The following is a 12,407-nucleotide window of genomic DNA, read 5'->3' as shown; positions in this document are numbered from 1 at the left end:
ACTTTCAACAGGAATTCCAATTCCCCATTTTAATTCATTTATTCCCCTCATTCTAATTTCTTATGTAATTTAAGATATTTAAAACCACTAGAGAGGTTGGTTTGGTTTACTCTGCTTTAAGTTATTAGATCACTCTTTGAGCTTATTTGGTATAGACTATGCACTTTTTTTTTTCATGATCATTTTATTTACTCATTTTCTCATTCTATAAATATTCATTGAGGGCTTATCATTTCTCAGTTACTATATTAATAATTGAGGAATATGAAACCACGAATAATAAATAGCTTCTATATTTAAGAAGATTCTAAGAAATAGGAAAGGTCACAGTGAAATAGATAAATTATTACACTTACAAGATCGAATAAATGCTAAGAAGAAAAGTTCAAATTAAGAACATGAGAATTTACAGAACAGAGCAATTACATCCACTGCAGGTCCTCGAATAACGTGCTGTTTACACGTCATTTCTTTATAATGTTAATGAGATGTTGTAGGAACTTAACTCTTGTTTATATCAATTAGCCTGTGGTAAAATTAGTTTCTTTATATTTCATTTCACTAAAAGTCATAGAACTTATGGACAACATTAAGTGAGGATTTACTTTAGAAGGACATAGGGCAGGATTTGCAAAAATGATACTCGAGTAAGCACTGGGCCCTCGTTGATTTCTGGAGGGTGAAAAGATGAAAAGGGTGTTTATCCTCCTTTCTTCATGGGTCCATGTGGGGGAACTTCAGCTACAGTGTCACTCCTGGCTTCCCTCCCTGTCCTTACTCCTCTCGCTGAGAGTTCGTGAGTTTGAAAACAGAAACTGAGCATACTTAGCTTAACCCTTCTATTTCTTCTTTTTTTCTTTCTTGTTAACCTGTCTCATGTCAATTTTTTTAAGTTTAGGAATAATTGACTTACAATATTATATTAGTTTCAGGTATAAAGCATAGTGATTCGACATTTAAATACCTCAACGAAGTGATCACCACGATGTCTAATAACAATTTGTCCCTGTGCAGTTAATTATGATGTTATTGACTATATTGCCAATGCTGTACATTATGTCCCTGTGACTTATTTATTTTATAATTGGAATTTTGTACCTCTTAGTCCCCTTCACTTTTTCACCCACCCCCACATCCCTCCCCTTTGGCAACTATCAGTTTTTTCTCTGTATCTATGAGTCTGTTTCTGTTTTGCTTTGTTTGTTTTGTTCTTCTATTCACATGTAAGTGAAATTTTATATGATAGAAATATTATTATCTTTTTCTGTCTGACTTATTTCACTTAGCACAGTACTCTCTAAGTCCACCCATGTTGTTGCAAATGGCAAGATTCCATTTATTTTTATGGCTGAGTAATATTCCACCATACATATGTACCATCTCTTTTTTAACCATTCACCTATAGATAAATACCTAGGTTGCGTCCATATCTTGGCTATTGTAAATAATGATGCAATGAACTTAGAGGTGTGTGTGTGTATGTATTTATGTATGTAGTATGTAGTATGTATGTATGTATGTATGTATGTATGTATGTATATATATATTTTTTCGAATTACTGTTTTGTTTTCTTCAGATAAATGTCCAAAGTGGAATTGCTGGTTGTATGATAGTTCTATTATTAACTTTTGAAGAATCTCCATACAGTTTTCTATAGTGGCTGCACCAATTTACAATCCCACCCACAGTGCATGAAGATTCCCTTTTCTCCACATCCTTGCCAACACTTGTTATTTGTTGTCTGTTTGATAGTAGCCATTTTGACAGGTGTGAGGTGATATTTCATTATGGTTTTGATTTGCATTTCCTGGATGATTAGTGACATTGAGCATCCTTTCATGTGTCTGTTTGCCATCTGTATGTCTTATTTGGAGAACTTTTTATTCAGGTCCTCTGCCTATTTTTTAATTTAGTTTGTTTATTTACTGTTGAGTTATATGAGTTCTTTATATATTTTGGATATTACGTACATATTGGATATGTCATTTGCAAATATATTCTCCTATTCAGTAGGTTGCCCTTTCATTTTGTTTGTGGTTTTCTTTGTGGTGCAAAAGCTTTTTAATTTGATATAATTTGTTTAGATTGTTTAGTTTTCTTTTGTGGTACTTGCCCCAGAAGACATATCCAAAAAAATATTTTAAGACCAATGTCAAAGAGTTTACTGCCTATATTTTCTTTAGGAGTTTTATGGTTTCAAGTCTTACAGTTAAGTCTTTAATCCATTTCAAGTTTATTTTGTATATGGTGTAAGAAAGTGGTCCAGCTTGCTTGCTTGCTTGCTTGCTTGCTTTCTCTCTCTCTCTCTCTCTTTCTTTCTTTCTTTCTTCCTTCCTTCCTTTCTTTCTTTCTTTCTTTCTTTCTTTCTTTCTTTTTCTCTCTCTCTCTCTCTTTCTTCCTTTCTTTCTTTCCATGTAGATGTCCAGTTTCCTCAACACCATTTATTGAAGAGACTTTTCTCATTGTATATTCTTGCCTCCTTTGTCATAGATTAATTGGCCATATAATTTTGTGTTTATTTCTGAGCTCCCTATTCTGTTCCATTGATCTACGTGTCTCTTTTTTGTGTTAATACCATACTGTTTTGATTACTATAGCTTTGTAGTATAGTCTGAAATTAGAGCGTGTGATACCTCCATCTTTGTTTTTCTTTCTCAGAATTGTTTCAGCTATTCAGAGTCATTTGGTTCCACAAAAATTGGGGGGATTTGTTTTAATTCTGTGCAATATGCCACTGGTATTTTGATAGGAATTGAATTGAATCTGCCATCATAGATTGCTTTGGCTACTGTGGACATATTAACAATATTAATTTTTCCAATCCATGAGCATGATATATCTTCCCATTTACTCGTGTCATCTTTGATATCTTTCAACCGTGTCTATAGTTTTCAGAGTACAGATTTTTCACTTCCTTGGTTAAATTTATTGTTAGGTATTTTATTCTTTTTGATGCAATTGTAAATAGAATATTTTATTAATTCTTCTTTCTGATAGTTTTTTATAAGTGTATAGTAACACAACATATTTCTGTATGTTAATTTTGTATCCTGCAACTTTTACTGAATTCTTTCATTAGTTATAATTGTTTATGGAGTCTTTAGGATTTTCTATATACAGCATTATGTTATCTGCAAATAGTACCAGTTTTATGTCTTCCTTTACAATTTAGATGCCTTTTATTTATTGTGTCTGGTTGCTGTGGCTAGGAATTCCAAAACTATGTTGAATAAATATAGTGAGAGTGGGAATTTTTGTCTTGTTCTGATCTTAGAGAAAAAGCTTTCAGCTTTTTACCATTGAGTATGATGTTAGCTGTGGGGTGTCATGACTTTTATTATGTTGAGGTATATTCCCTCTATACCCACTTTATTGAGAGTTTTTATCATAAATGGATGGTGAATTTTGTCAAATGTTTTTTCTGTCTGTATTGAGATGATTATATGATTTTTATTCTTCCTCTTGTTAAAGTGGTGTATCAAATTGATTAATTTGTAGATATTGAACCATCCTTGCTTCCCTATAATAAATGCCACTTGATCATGGTATATGATTCTTTTAATGAATTGTTGATTTTGCTAATATTTTTAAGAAAATTTTGCATCTATTTCCATCAAGGATATTGGTCTATAATTGTGTGTGTGTGTGGGCGCGTGTGCGTGTGTATGGTATCAGTGCTTGGTTTTGGTAACAGGGTAATGCTGGCTTCATAGAATGAATTTAAAAGCATTCCTTCCTCTTCAATTTTTTTGGAATATTTTGAGAATAAGTATTAATTCTTCTTTAAATGTTTGGTAGAAGTCACCTGTGAAGTCATGGTCCAGGACTTTGCTTTATTGGAAATTTTTTGATTACTGATTCAATTTCGTTAGTGGTAATTGAACTGCTCAGGTTTTCAGTTTCTTCCTAACTCTTATAAGATTGTTTCTTCTATGTTGTACAATTTGGGGCATAAAAATTTTCATAATATTGTCTTATAATCCTTTGTATTTATGTGGTGTGGGTTGGTACTTCTATTTTATTTCTGATTTTATTTATTTGATCTCCAATCTCTCTCTCTCTTTTTTTTTTTTTTTTTTTTGATGAATCTGGCTAAAGTTTTATTGATTTTTTTTCTTTTTCAAAGAATCAGATCTTTGTTTTATTGATCTTTTCTATTGTTTTTAGTCTCTATTTCACTTATTTCCATTTTGATCATTATTTCCTTCTTTCTACTAACTCTGGGATTTCTTATTTTTCTGTTTCCTTTAGATATAATGTTAGATAGTTTATTTGAAATTTTCCTTGTTACTTGAGATAGGTCTGTATCACTATAAATTTCCCTCTCAGAACTGCTGTTGCTGTGTCCCATAGATTTTGGAGCATTGTGTTTCCATTTTCATTTGTCTCAAGGTATTTTTTCGTATTTTCCCTTTCATTTCTTTGTTGACTTATTGGTTGTTTAGTAGCATGTTGTTTAGCCTCCATGTGTTTTTTCCAGTTTTCTTCTTGTAATTGATTTCTAGTTTCATTCCATTGTGGTCAGAAAAATTGCTTGATGTGCTTTCAAGCTTCTTAAATTCATTGAGGTTTATTTTGTGGCCTAACATGTATTCTGTACCAGAGAATGTTCCAAGTGCTTTTGAAAAAAAAAAAACCTGTAATCTGCTCTTCTTGGATGGAACATTCTATAAATATCTATTAAATTCATCTGATCTATCATGTCATATAAAGCCAATGTTTCCTTGTTGATTTTCTATCTGGATGATTTATCCATTGATGTAAGTGAGATGTTAAAGTCCCCCATTATTATTTTAATACAGTCAATCTCTCCTTTTATATCTGTTAATATTTGTTTTATGTATATAAGTGCTTTATGTTGGGTGCATAGATGTTTACAATTGTTTTATCCTGTTGTTGGATTGATCTCTTTATTATTATATAATGCCCTTTGTCTCTTGTTACAGTTTTTGTTGTAAAGTCCATTTTGTCTAAGTATTACCCCAGCTCTCTTTTCATTTTTATTTGCATGAATTTTTTTTTTCCATTCTTTCACTTTCAGCCTGTGTGAGTCTTTAGATCTGAAGTGAGTCTCTTACAGGCAGCATATGTATGGGATGATTTTTTCATCCATTCAGCCACCCTGTGTCTTTTGATTGATGCTTTTAGCCCATTTACATTTAAATTATTGATAAATATGTACTTATTACCATTTCGTTAATAGTTTTCCTTTTGTTTTTGCAGTTGTTTTCTGTTCCTTTCTTCTCTTACTCTCTTCCTTTGTGATTTGATGACTTCCTTTAGTATTATGTTTGCATTCCTTTCTCTTTATTTTTTGTGTATATATTATAGATTTTTAGTTTGTGGTTACCATGAAATTCATATATAACACTATATGCAGATAGCAGGCTATTTTAAGTGGATGATCACTTGAATTGAAACACATTCTAAAAGCATTATGTTTTTACTCCCCACTCCATGATTTATGTTTTTGATGACATATTTTATTTTACAATTTTTGCCTGTGTGTGTCCCTTAATTAGTTATTGTAGAAATAGATCATTTTACTGCTTTTTTCCTTTAACCTTCTCACTAGCTTTATCAGTAGTTAGCCCACTACCTTTGTTGTATGTTTGCCTTTATCAGTGAGATTTTTTTTCATTTACACATTTTTTTAATTTTTAGTTTAAACTTTTTTTTCAGCTTAAAGAAGTAAGTCCCTTTAACATTTCTTGCAATGTCAGGATCTATCACCTCCACATTCTCCATTCTCCATTTTTTTCTGCCCTTCCTGTGTCCTCTCACTTTTGAAAATTCCAAGTTTCTTAGTGTTACTAACTTCCATAAGAAGTTAGAAGAAAAACAGGTGGGTTGACCTAATTCAAACAATAGTGTAATTTCTGGGATCTAAGCCTCCTCTAGAGCATTTATATTAAACAAACAAACAAAAAACTCTTATATACTTCAGCGAAACTCTAGGTCATGTGACAAAGGGGTGAGATAAAGTTCATACATTATTTTATTCTGTAATATATAATACAAAAAAAATAGTGCTAACCTATGCCATTCATTTGAGTATATTCTGTTTCATGAAACAGCATTTAACATTCCAGGGTAAAACCCAAATATAAAACAATGAAATAGCAGTATCCTTATCTTACATATGGAAAAACTATGAGACAGCTATAGTTACCTTCATCATTCTCTTGTGTTCTTGCTTTCCTCACTTGGGAGAAGCATTATTGATAAGCACATGGAGGTCAATATTTCCTCCATCTGCTTCACATCTTTAAGCTATTTTCATGACTTGGTTGCCTTGTTCCTTTTTCTTAAAATAGGACTATTTTCACCTATTTTTACTCTCTTGACCATTAATAAATAAACAATGCAAGGCAAAGGGGACTATACTTTCTCCCATATCATGGTCCAGTTTAAGATTTAAATCGACATAATTCTGTAAGAATTAAACGGAAGTTAAGAGTGAAGTATCTGTGTCATTTCCTTTACTTGAGAGTAATTAATAATTATATAGATTGTTTCTGACCAATAGAATGTTTCTGTCCACCTCCTTGCTCACCAAAATCTCTTCCATACCTCAAAGCTCATCTCCACCGTCATTCACTCTTTCACGAGGCCCAACGACAACATCCACTTCCTCATCTTTCATAGAACTTATTGCCGATATCACACACTTTATAGTCTACATTTCAGCATTCTCAACTTGTTCCACATGTGTAAATACTTCTGCCCAATAAGACCATGAGTTCTCAGAAATGAGAACATTGTCCTATAAACATTAATATACTTTGTGGTTCAAGGCACATAGTAAAAGCTCAGTGACCTGAGGGTTGAATTCTTTACATTAGCAATGAGACCCCATGGAGAGTACTGAACGCTCCTGGAGTAGCTTAGACACTTGTCCCTTTGAAATTTTTCAATTAGTTTTCTAAACTGGAAACCCCAAAATATTCACTTAGTACAAAGCATGACAGAATTAATGAATACAACATTTAAAATATTAAACCCCAAATCTAATCATTAGTGAAGGAATTCCATATTTTTTCATTCAGCTGATGTTGCTTGGACATTTCCTGTGTCAAGTATATGGTTCTGGAGGGGAAAATTGAAAGAACACATGGTTTCTGGGCTCCAAGACACTAACAAATGTAGCCTCAGGAAATAACTAGATTCAGGTGTTTTAAGGAATGAATAGAATAGTCAATAAAAGAAAAAGTTAGAGAAGACTAACGAGGATTTACCCATTTTATCTTAATCATTATTATTATCAGTTCGTATTTAATTTGGTGGCTAAAGTATGCAAATACATTGAGTTTATTACAGTGAGTTAAAGTATACATAACAAAGCATGAAAAACATATACTTTTGTGTGTTTAAAAAAGAAAAAATAGAATTTAGATCATTATATACTGACTAATTAGATGTCACTGATAAATAGGGAAATAAAGAGTGCCTATTCATGGCATCATTTAAACTTCAGTATGACACATTGAGAGAAAAAGTAATTGCATATAGCCAAGACAATTTCCATGGCTGAAAACACATTAAATTATCTTTATCTTTGAGAAGATTTACTTTATACGTGTCTCTGCACCAGAATCATAACAAGCCAATGGAAACAAAATAAAATAGAGCATGTTATTCTGCCTTTTGTTTCTTTGGGAATAAGCTCAGATCTGAACATACTGATGAAAGCCTTCAGGCCCTGTTGCTGTTGAGAATCAATATGAAGCTGTTGATGGAGTCTGCAGTTTCTGGTCATGGGTTGAAATCAGATGGAAAGAAGGTGATACCGATCACAAAATCTTAAGTGGGGAACAAAATGCTAGCAATACCAATTATTGACTATCTTAATTATTTTGTTTTTATTTTATTATTTTTAATTTATGTGTAATTATAGTTGAAAATTATATTGGTTGCAGGTGTACAACATAAAGATTAGACATTTATATACCTTATGAATTGATTACCATGGTAAGTCTAATAACCATCTGTCACCATGCATAGTTATTACAATATTGTTGACTGTATTTCCAGTGCTGTACATTATATCCCCATGACTTATTTATCATACACCTGTAAACTGTACTTCTTATTCCCCTTTACTGTTTTCACTTATCTCGCACCCCCTCCCCTCTAGCAGCCATCAGTTTGTTTTCTATAGTTATGAATTTGTTTCTGTTTTGTTTGTTCATTTCTTTTGTTTTTTAGATTTCACATATAAGTAAAATCATACTGTATTTGTCTTTCTCTGTCTGACCTATTTCACGTCCTTTAGTATGTTCACTTAAAATAAAACCTTGGAGGAGAGGAGTAAAACTCCCAAATCATTGAGTTTTCTCATCTACATTACAAAAATATACATAGCTCTATACTGTCCCCTCTACCCGGAATGTCTTCCTTTATTTAGTCAACAGCATATGCACTCACTTTGATCAAATGTCACCTCAGTGGGGATTTCCCAGATCACACTATCCACAGTTTCAACACCTATTTCCACTCCTCGACTCCTCACTGTGCTTCCAGTCAGGATAATCCACATTATGGTACCATAACAACCAATCCCCAAATCTCAGTGGCTTAACAAAATTGTTGCTAATGAAAAAATCCACTGCTAGTCTGCTAGCTCTCCCAGGCAGTCGTCCTCCATAAGTCCTCATCAATATGAGCCAACACACTTGGCACAGCAAAGTGAAAGGGAGGTAGAAAGGCAAGGCCAGCAAATAAATGCTTCTACTCAGAAGCAACATAAATCACTTCCACTCACATTTCATTGGCTAAAGCCAATTAAGAACAAGTGGGCAGAGAACTATACTTCTGTGTATCTAGCGGATATAGTAATATCTGGTGCATCATGCTTTATTTTTCTTTACAACACTTTTTACCTAACATCATATAATATATTTCGTTTGTGTTGATTTGTCTCTCCTCACTAGAATATAAGCACTGTGAGGGCAGGGACTATCTCTATTTGTTCACTGCTATAACCTCAGATCTCAGAACAGAGATTATCAATAAATATTTGTTGGATGAACAAATAAGAGTGCAGGAAATAATATGCTTTACACCACAAAGTACAAATTAAAATGCCTAAAGAACTTGATTGTTAATATGACAAGGGAAGCAAGCAAGGTCGTAACTGGCGCTAAGTGGGGAACTTTTAGCACTACCTAAAACTTGCTACTTGTTGTCTTAATAGCTTATGGGTCTAGGATATACAGATTCTCTTATTAATGAGAATTTGAAAATCTGGATTTTTAGATGAAAATTCTGATATTTTCACCATGTGATAAAATAGTTTTCAAAACCATATGCGGGTCATACCTAGCAAACATAATATCAGTGTATTCTTTTTGCTTCAGGTAGAAAGACTGAAGCGTGTCTTAAGATCTGCAAAGACTGAGTTAAATGGAAAAAGAAAGAGAAGAGAGAAGAAACACAGAATTTCCACATTCATTTCTCTATCGCCTAAATTGCAGTTTGGAGGAATCTTTACCTATATCTTCGCTTCTCATCCCTGTATCACTTTACCCAAGAGTTTAGAAAACTCCCTCTTTATATTTATAGCACTAGTTTTACTTATTTATTGTCAAATACTGTGAAAAGTAAGAAGGGACCAACCTTGCCTTCACTGATGCTATTATGGGTCTCACATAACAATATCTAAATAAATAAGAAGCCCTAGTGAAAAGTCTCCAAAGTTAAAATATTTAGAATGAAAAGCTGCTGTGATTAAAATAGAATAGCCAGAATAAAAGATCTCATGTCTACTTCACATATCAGTTGAGGTCTAAACCAGGAACTCTCAGTAACCAATAACTCGATCTGATTATATAATGAGTATTTCTTTTCCTTTGCTCTAAAGTTGAACTTTGTATATAGAGGGGCTGCCAAACACATTTTCACTCTAAGTAAAAGTTGTTTTCCAATTGTATTACCCAAGAGGCTTAAATTCGGGTGAAAATGTTCAATAATCAAATTTCTATATTTCTTTGGATCTAGCTTGGGGAGATTTAGCAAGCAGTGTTAATGCTACTTTTCTTCTCCAGAGGGAGTTATTACTGAGCAAGTTTAGTCAAACTTTATAATTGTTCATTTCAGTGGCATTAAGCCCACACTTGGGAGATTTCCAGCTATGGAATCAGTAAAAACCACCTTGGACATTGCAGTCTGGGACACAGTACTGGATTTTAGGCAATCTGCTTTTCCCAGGAAGCGATTGAATTTAAATGGACCTGCCCCTCCTTCTTTGCAGAGAATTCTACCATCATGCTCTTAACTCCTAAATAACCCCACGTGCTATTCTCCTTGCGTAGAGATGGCATTTCAGGTCTCTGTTGGTGTGTCTGTTAGATATTGGCTTTAATTCAAGACTAACTGAAGAAATAAAAGATATTCAATACCCCTTACACTGCCCCATCCCATTCGCCAGTCGAAATCCTCTTAAAAAAAAAATAGATTTCTGGTGGACTTGTGATATAACTTGCAAATGGCCTCCTCACCAGGTCATCCTGAACATCACTGGGTACCATGAGTTTGAGTTGCCTTGAAATAAATGAGGTCTCTAGTTCACAATTTTGTTTTTAAAACAAAATTACCAAGATTAAATGCGAAATTTTGTTCTTACATAGATAAACAAAATATGATTATCTCTGGAGATAGTTTATAAGCAAAACAAATTACTTTCATAGAATTATAGAACTCATTTATTTTAGAATTTGAATATTGATTTGATTCTGAGAACAATTACACCAAGACTTTCCAAAAGAGTTCCCTTCAAAGTGGCTACTTATTTAACACACACAAAAACTCCACAATTTCTGTCAACATGGCATTTTAAGAATATGCTTTGATATTCTCTTTTGTATGCACACAAATACAGGTTAGAAAACATGCAAGCCACCCAGTGAGCAGGTGAATGAATCTTTAATGTTCATAAACTGGTTCAAGATTAAAAGGTCCTAGAAAACCACATGAAAGCAGACACAAACAGGGAAAGAATAGTGGAGAAGAGAGAACTTGTAATATGAGAAAAGCTTACAAACCAAAGTGCTCAAATACATAATGAAATAAAATACTGAGAAAGCCAGCCAACAAAATCAACTGTAGGACGATTAATTCAATCCAGGTAAGATTAAAATAGTAAAGAAAGAAGAAAAATATCTAAAAGCGAATGTGCTTAGACTCTTCAAAGTGATAGATTATGGGGGAAAAATGAAAAATGACAAGAAATGTTGAAATAAAACAGGCAGAAATAAGACAATAATAGGTGCATGAGAAAAGATACCAACTAGACGTCCTAAAAAAGAAAAGCACAGTTATTATGATTTTAAAAATTTAATAGGTAAGACAAATAGGTTTATCCACAGGTGATAAGTTTGTGATTGGAAGGTTGTCTTGAGGAATTAATTCACTAGGAATGAAGGATAAAGGAACAAACAGATTAGAACTATGAAAGGAAAGTTAAAGACATGGAGTCTAGATGGAGTGGCTCCATATTCCTTTTAACAGAAGTTCTACAGGAAGAAGAGTACAGGAAATAGCAGAGAGCCCTATTAGAAGAGATGAGATGAGAATTCACAAAAATTTAATTGCCAGTCTTCAGAGTCACAGTGCATGTGATATGCTAAGCAAGATGATTGAAACTGAATCTATACCTAGACAGAAAAGTTACATGGGTATTTCTGGATATTTTTTAGAGATTTTTTAAATTAAAACATAGCTAATATGCAATACTATATTAGTTTCAGGTATATACCATAGTTATTCAACATTTATATACATAGAGAAGTGATCACAGGTACTCATGCATATTTGCTTTATTTGTAAGTAGGAAACATGAAAGGCACGTGTCGTTACCAAAGATACTAATTTGTAACCTGAAGTGATCTCCACGAATGTCTGATGTCTCATATGTTTATAATATAGAAAGGTAATAAGGAAGAATTAAACAGCACATAAGTATGAGACAAGGAAAGCATCTCTGTACATCAGGCTGTTATGCACAACATGAGCGTGGTTCATGTCAAGTCTCCTTAAATGCCCTTATAGACTTCTTTGCTATGTAAGACGTTCCATCTGAACAGTCATCCAAGCTGGCCTAGGCAGTGGGTGAGAAATGCCAAATCCATGCCTCATGTGATTGATCTGTTATGTTATCTGGTAAGTTACTTGGAAACAACAAGTATTTAATTATTTTAACAAGGGACTAGAACTGACCTGTCCTGAGTGACTTCAGTGTAGTCTCTGTTTGTCAATCCATTAAGATGATGTAACCAAAAGCAGTTCATTTATCTCATACTAAGTCTTAAATTCCGAGTCACAGTGGATCAGATCTAAATGAGATTCCACTAAACAAAACTAGAGAAAGATTTTTTACGGTGTGTAGAACATTGTATTACTTCAGACT

Source organism: Pteropus vampyrus, unplaced genomic scaffold (genome assembly GCF_000151845.1).
Source record: "Pteropus vampyrus isolate Shadow unplaced genomic scaffold, Pvam_2.0 Scaffold42, whole genome shotgun sequence".
NCBI classification, from domain to species: domain Eukaryota; kingdom Metazoa; phylum Chordata; class Mammalia; order Chiroptera; family Pteropodidae; genus Pteropus; species Pteropus vampyrus.
Note: the sequence above shows the minus strand (reverse complement) of the source record.